The sequence below is a fragment of the Triticum dicoccoides genome, chromosome 4A (genome assembly GCF_002162155.2).
Source record: "Triticum dicoccoides isolate Atlit2015 ecotype Zavitan chromosome 4A, WEW_v2.0, whole genome shotgun sequence".
Lineage (NCBI taxonomy): Eukaryota > Viridiplantae > Streptophyta > Magnoliopsida > Poales > Poaceae > Triticum > Triticum dicoccoides.
In genome coordinates this window covers 157,327,428-157,335,412 of record NC_041386.1, presented here as the reverse complement: position 1 = coordinate 157,335,412, position 7,985 = coordinate 157,327,428, and positions in this window count along the sequence as shown.

Sequence of the window (7,985 nt, the reverse complement as noted above, 5' to 3'; positions counted from 1 at the left end):
AGCCCTAGATTGGTTCCACCAAGGTTCCGCCTCGTGGTGGCAGAGTTTCATCCCGAGAGCTTGCTTATGATTTTTGCCAGGGCGAAATACCACATATAGCCAAAGATGGGCACCGGAGGCCTGCCAGAGGGCCCACGAGGCAGGGGGCGCGCCCAGGGGGTAGGGCGCGCCCCCAACCTCATGGATGGTCGGTGGCCCCCCTCTGGTGCTTCCTTCACCCAATATGTTTTATATATATTCTAAAACTGACTTCCGTGAAGTTTTAGGACTTTTGGAGTTGTGCAGAATATGTCTCTAATATTTGCTCCTTTTCCAGCCCAGAATTCCATCTACCGGCATTCTCCCTCTTTGTGTAAACCTTGTAAAATAAGAGAGAATAGGCATAAGTGTTGTGACATAATGTGTAATAACATCCCATAATGCAATAAATATCGATATAAAAGCATGATGCAAAATGGACGTATCAACTACCCCAAGCTTAGACCTCGCTTGTCCTCAAGCGGAAGCCGGTATCGAAAAATATCTCCACATGTTTAGAGATAGAGGTGTCGATAAAATAAAATATGGACATGAGGGCACCATGATCATTCTGAGAACAGCAACATATATATATTGTCATATGATTTCTTATGCGAAAGTAACAATTCATTCACAATTTCAAGTATGAATCAGAAACTTCATTGAAAACTAACAAACTATAATCTTAGTCATTGTAGCAATTGGAGTTCATCATAACATCGGAAAGAGTCAATATAAGAGTTTTTTAGCAAGTCCACATACTCAACTATCATTTAGTCTTTCACAATTGCTAACACTCACGCAGTACTTATGGGTATGAAGTTTTAATCGGACACAAGAGAAAGATAAGGGCTTATAGTTTTGCCTCCCAACCTTTTACCTCTAGGGTAATGTTAGCAATAATAGTTCATGAAAACTCACATCCAATTAGCTATATATATATCAGGATCTTTCCAACACACAGTGCTTGCCAAAGGATAAAATGTAAAAAGGAAAGGTGAAGATCATCATGACTCTTGTATAAAGTATAAGACAAGAATAAAAGATAGGCCCTTCGCAGAGGGAAGCAAAGGATGTCATGTGTTTTTATGGTTGGATGCACAAAATCTTAATGCAAAAGAACGTCACTTTATATTGCCACTTGTGATATGGACCTTTAGTATGCAGTCTGTCGCTTTTATTTCTTCCACATCACAATATCGTATAAAGCTTATTTTCTCCACACTAATAAATCATACATATTTAGAAAGCAATTTTTTTTGCTTGCAACAATGACAAGTTACTTGAAGGATCTTACTCAATCCATAGGTAGATATGGTGGACTCTCATGGCAAAACTGGGTTTAAGGATATTTGGAAGCACAAGTAGTATCTCTACTTGGTGCAAAGAATTTGGCTAGCATGAGGGGGAAAGGCAATCTCAACATGTTGGATGATCCATGACAATATAATTTATTTCGGATGTAAGAAAACATAACCCATTACATTGTCTTCCTTGTCCAACCTCAACTTTTTAGCATGTCATATTTTAATGAGTGCTCACAATCATAAAAGATGTCCAAGATAGTATATTTATATGTGAAAACCTCTCTTTCTTTATTACTTCCTATTAATTGCAACGATGACCAAAACTATGTTTGTCAACTCTCAACAACTTTTATTCATCATACTCTTTATATGTGAAGTCATTACTCTCCATAAGATCAATACGATCTCTTTATTTCTTTTTATTCTTTCTCTTTTTTATCAAGATCATAGCAAGATAACCAAGCCCTTGACTCAAAACTAATTTTTATTATATATACCTCACGGACTCGATTACATAGAAGGATCATAAAGAAAAACTCAAAAACTAAATCATACTATAACTTTATTCTACTAAATCAAGATATTACCAAAAGGATCGAAGTAAGAAAAACGGTAAAGATAAAGGTGTGATGGTGATACGATAACGGGGCACTCCCCCAAGCTTGGCAGTTGCCAACGGGAGTGCCCATACCCATGTATTTATGCCTCTTTCTTTGGAGGTGGAGGAGATGGTGATGATGATGACAATTGTGCCTTTAGCTTTTTAATGTTGTAATTGAGAAGAGCGATCTCCTCCTTTAAATCATCGACCTCCGATTCTAGCTTCAAGATCTTGTCACATAAATCTCCTTTGCTTTTCTGCCGAAAACGAGAAGGAATAGATCGGTTGTTAGACAGTTTAGCCCTCTTGGGGAGACTAGACTTCTTGAACTTCACGTGCATATCCCCAGGTTGAGGTAGAGGAACATCCTCCTCCTCCGAACTTGAATCATTGATCATTCTCAAGTGAGCATCCTCTTCATCGTCCGTAGTTCAACCACAAGGAGACAGGTCCCCATAGGTCTTTGGGTCAGCAATGAGATGTGAGACATAGCTCTCTCCGTCGGAGTCTTGAGATGATATCTTGCTCTAAATCCGCGGCAGAAACAGCTCGAAACAAAACAGAGGATATTTGTGTGGTATGGTGGTCAAAACCTTCGGGAGATTGTATAATGAATTTTAACGACCAAAAGAAGTATCGTGCAAGAAAACGGAGTCCAGAGGGCACACGAGGTGCCCACGAGGCAGGGGGCGCGCCCAGGGGGGTAGGGCGCGCCCTCCACCCTCGTGGATGCCTCGTGTCCTTTCTGGAATGCTTCTTATTTTCCTATTTTCTTAAATATTCCAAAATAGAGAAAAATTGCTATTAGAACTGTTTTGTAGTCGGTTTACTTACCGTACCACATACCTCTTCCTTTTCGGAAGTTGAAACATTCTGGGAAGTGTCCCTTATATACTCCTCTGGGGTTACGGTTTCAATAACATTAGTTTCAACATTTATAGGATTACTTGAGATATAATGCATGTTTGATTATTTGACCGTTCACCACCCTCAGATTTGTGCCTTCGAAGTTGATGATTTTTATGGCACCAGAACGATAGACCTCCTCCATAACGTAAGGACCTTCCCATTTAGAGAGGAGCTTTCCTGCAAAAAATATTAAATGAGAGTTGTATAAAAATACATAATCACCTACATTAAACTCACATTTTTGCATCCTTTTGTCATGCCATATTTTAACTTTTTCTTTGAACAGTTTGGCATTCTCATAGGCCTGGTTTCTCCATTCATCAAGTGAGCTAATGTCAAATAGTCTCTTTGTAACATCCCAAAATTTTAAATTTTGGAATGTTATAATAAATAGATAGATTTGATTGATTGAGTGAAATTCGAAACCTTTTTGAAAGTTAAATGAGAGGGAATAAAAGGACTTTCCCAAACTTTCATTTTTGCATTTATGATCTCCGGGAATTCAAATTCTTTTCACCACTCAACCCTGGAGAGAAGATGACATGACTTCTTCCATTTATTTAAATGAAAGGGTATTTGAAAATAATTGAATTTCATTTGGAAAATATTTCCAATTCTGAAACTTTATGCAACTCAATGATTTTCACGAGAGAAGATAAAATGACTTCTTCAAATTATATGAAATATGAGTTGGGAGTTTCAAAGAAACTCAAATTTAAAATCCATTTGAAAGTATTTTTCATTATTGGGTAATTTGAGTTTTATTCAAATTATTTTTCTCCAAAAATAAAATATATGGAAATTAGGGTAACATGATTCCCTACAACAGAAAATTGGAGAAAAATAAATTTGAAATCATTTTGATTTTTTTAAAATGATTTTTGTTGGATTTTAATAGACCAGTAGCACTCTTTGATTTATCTGCATTTGTGTGGATTTTATTTGAAGTTAGGAAAATGTTCATGTTGTAGAAAATCTTTTTCTGCAAATTTTGATATATTATATGACTATATTTGTTTTTACTTTGCTTTATTATTATTTTTGTTTGTCTGTGTTAAAAAAAGAGAAAATCTCTTCAAATAGTGCCAGGCCGAAGCCCAGCACTGCACTCTCTCTCTCCCTCTCTCCGCCCCACGGCCCAGCCGATCGGCCCATGGCCTCTTCCCCTCGCGCGAACCGCCTTCGCCCCGGTCGCCCGTTCCCTCCCCCTCTCTCCTGCGGACGCCGACAGGTGGGCCCCGCGTCCTCTTCCTCCTCCCGCAAGGCAGCAGGAGTCCTTCTCCTGTACGCCGACGCCGGCCGACGCCGAGTCCGCCCTGGACTCTCCTCTCCACCTTGCCCCTCACCCAAGCCTCGCTCCTCCTATATATAGCCAGGCCCCGGCCTCGTTTTGCCTCTAACCAGAAGACCCGAGACCCTCCCCGCACTCCACGCGAACTCGCCGGAGTTCACGAGATCCGACGAGCTCCGCCGCCAAGCCCCACGCTGTTCCGACGCCGCAGCCGAGCGTCGACCCCGCCATCGGCTTCACCACCTCGCGCCGCTTCTTCCTGACCCCACGGCCACGCCGGAGGACCACCAGAGCCGCCGCCCGCTCGAAGTCGGCGCCGCTGCCGCCGTCTTCTCCGGCGACGTCGAGCCCAACCGCCGCGGTAACGCCCCGTCTCTCCTCGTCCGTCCGATCGTAGATCTAGGGCTTGGATTAGATCGTCTATTTTGTTTTTTTCTCGAATTGTTTTATTTAATTGACGAACGTTCGTTCGATAAACTTCTAAAGCGAACGGTTACAGCGAGTAAGATTCTGCCACGTAGCCAGGGACCCGGTTGCAATTAGTTTTTCTTACAGAATAGTCCCAGTTTTTCAAACGATCATTACTTTTTACTCGTTAGTCCAAATCCAATGAAACCAACGCCCACGTCTTCGTTACGATCTCCTCTACCCAGTAATCCAACTCAAACATGTTTTTGAAAATTTTAAAATTTGAATTAGATCAGATTTGAATTCAAACTTCGTTTGATCATAACTTGAGTTTCGTAGCTCCGTTTGAGTTGATTCTTTTTGCAAATCGAAGCTCTTGACCTAAACATTCTAATAAGGCCAAATTCACATAATTTTGGTACTGTTAGAGATTGTTTTATGTTGCAAGATCTATTTGCTTGGTTTTGATGTTTTGCGAATCGACTTCTTCATTCTTTCTGATCTTTTGAGTGATTGCTTATGTGTGGTTACTATTGCTTGCTTACAATAGATTGACCGGAGTAAGACGAGTAGATCTATCAAGAGTTTTGAGTGCGAATCAACTTCATCAACATTGCAGGCAAGTTCACACTTTGATCATATCCCTTTTCATACCCAATTTTTATGCATTAGTTACAACCCTCAAACATTGCATGAGTAGGATTGTGCAACGCCCCAAGACCGGAGCTTCAGTTGCCTTCCAGGATTCCTGGGTTTCTCTGTGTGTTTTATTTTTTGCTTGCTCCTTTTATGTTTGCATTGCATCATGTCATCATGCCATCATGTCATTAATTTTTGCAACTCAACTAAATAATGCGTATGGATCTTTGATCCATTTAAACCGAGGGAATTCACGTGGTGATTTCTCTTTATAACATATCCTCCCAATATTAGGGGGCTATAATAAATATTCCATCCCTTGGAAATTACCGCAACACACTTGCAAAATATTTCCATGTTTTTCTTACTATATTCCTCGTCTCCAAACTTTGCCCTAAATTCTTTCTTCACTTTCCGGAGTTCCACCAAAAACCTCAACATTTTTGGATACTTCTATAACCAAGCCCTAGTTCAAAACCATTTGAATTAAATTCAAATGAGTTTGAATGACATCTTCCAATCTTGTCTCTCCTATTTTTCGTGGACCGTGCACACTTTTACGAGTCCGTGAAAATAATCCCTCTTCTTCTTATTTTTCTTCTCTCTATTTTTTTTCTTTCTTTCTTTCTTGCTTGTCTCCCTCTTTTCTTCTAAGGAGTGTAGGTGAGAGAGAGAGAGCACCAGGCCCAGCCAGGGTCGGCAGCCCAGCCAGGTCGACCGGCCTCCCAGGCCCATATGCCTCTCCTAAGCCCACTCCCTCCTGAACCCTAGGCCTCGATCCCATCTCCCTCATCACCCCTCGCGCCGCCAGGACCATTCGCTCGATCCCCTCGCGCTCCTCCCTCCTCTCGATCCCCATCTCCTTCCCTCCAGCGCCCGACCCCCTCTACCCTCTTCCTCTCGATCCTTCCTCCTAGCGCCACCGCAAGAGAGGAGCAGCGCCCCACGCGCCTCCCCCATCTCCATCGATCCCCATTCCTCCTTTCCTCCATCTCACGCCCCGGAGGAACCCCTCTGCCTCGCCCTTGCTCCTCCACGCACCGACGAGCAGCGACCAGACGAACAGGACCACATCGCGGTCATGGAGGATTCCAGCACCGGTGCTGCCCTGCTGCTTCGTCCCTGCACCACCAGGCCCCCCTGCTGGCGACCTCGACCTTCTCCCTCGCCCTTGGCTTGCCCCACTGCCAGGAGTGCCACCGCCTCTCTTCGTCGCCAGCCTCCAGGAGCTCCCTGCCACGTCCTTGATCTGGCGAGCTCCGCTGCCGGATTGCACTGCCGACCGCGTTCGCCACCGTCTCCTCTACTTTGACCATCGCCTGCTCCGCCTCCATCGCCGGCGACCATGACCAGCCGCCGCCTGCCGTTGTTCCCAGTGCCTCCAGCCGCGCGCCCCTACCTTTATTGTCGTTGACCCGAGCTCCGCTGTGACCTCAAGGTCAGGGGCGCCCTGCCTCCTTGTCCACAGTGTGCTCCGTCGCCCACGGCCGAGCACCTCAAGTCCGAGCCCTTTTTTTTCGTTGTTGCGAACGGATATATGAACATGACCCAGATTCGAAACGCAAGACGATGCCTCCGTTGCACCCATGCCGAGCAGGAGTATTTTGGATTCGTCAAGTACGACTACATATCTGGGATGCGTCAAGTACCCCACCGGCAAGACCGAGACCGCCCGGAGACCACAAATCCGTGAGGTTCCATACCGTCGCCGTGGATCCGACAAGTTCGCGAGTACCACTACCTCTCACGATGACCTTGTACAACTACCGTCGCAAGAACCGAGGCCGGCAAGTTCCTTGTTGACCCTGAACACCTACGGAGTGTGAACATGTACAAAGCGAGAACGACTACTTCCACTACCGCCGTCGCGAGAACGCCTACTTCCCTCTATGAACGAGAACAATCCCCTTTGCACGCTCCAAAGGTATAACCCCAAGACGACGCCCGTGAACGTATGCTTGCGATGTTTGAGATGCTCGTGTTTGCACCGTGTCCAAAGTGTCACTCGTTTTCCTTGTCGCCAACTCGTGGGGCACCCGGAATCCGGGAGCGCCCCACCATCTTTTGCATGCATCCACACACTTCCCCTTTGCATTGGTATCTCAATCAAGTACCGGAACCGTTATTGTTATCGTTGCCGTGGCACCCCTTTTCGTTTCCGCCACGATGACAAAATGCTTCATAATGATCTTATCAACTTTTAATAAAATTTGCATAAACTTGCACATGTCCTCCGCATCATGTTAACAACATTAAGATGGTTTAAATTGTTGTTTGCATTAATTTACTAAGGCATATGGGGATTTACCGGATTCGTTGTTTGTTATATCCGGCCCCATTTAAATTGTTTAGATGGTATAGTTTTGTTATGCTTCACCTCTTGCCATGTTAACCAACATTTAAATTTGTTGAGTACCTAACCGGGAGAGAACTAAATAATTGATGTGGTGTTTTGGCAATATGCAACTCCGTTGCATATTGTGCTCCACTTAATTTGTAGGGTTGCTTGTGCTTTTTTCCATGCCATGCTTCATTAAACCGGACATGCATCCTACTTGTTTGCGCATCGTGCCATGATTATGTGATGGTTGTTTACTATGTTGTTTGCTTCTTTCCGGTGTTGCTTCTTCGGGTTGGTTCCGATAACGTCGTGTTGTGAGGATTCATTCGACTACGTCCGTTTGTCTTCTTCATGGACTCATTCTTCTTCCTTGCGGGATTTTAGGCAAGATGATCATACCCTCGAAATTACTTCTATCTTTGCTTGCTTAGTTGCTCGCTCTTTTGCTATGCCTATGCTGCGATACCTACC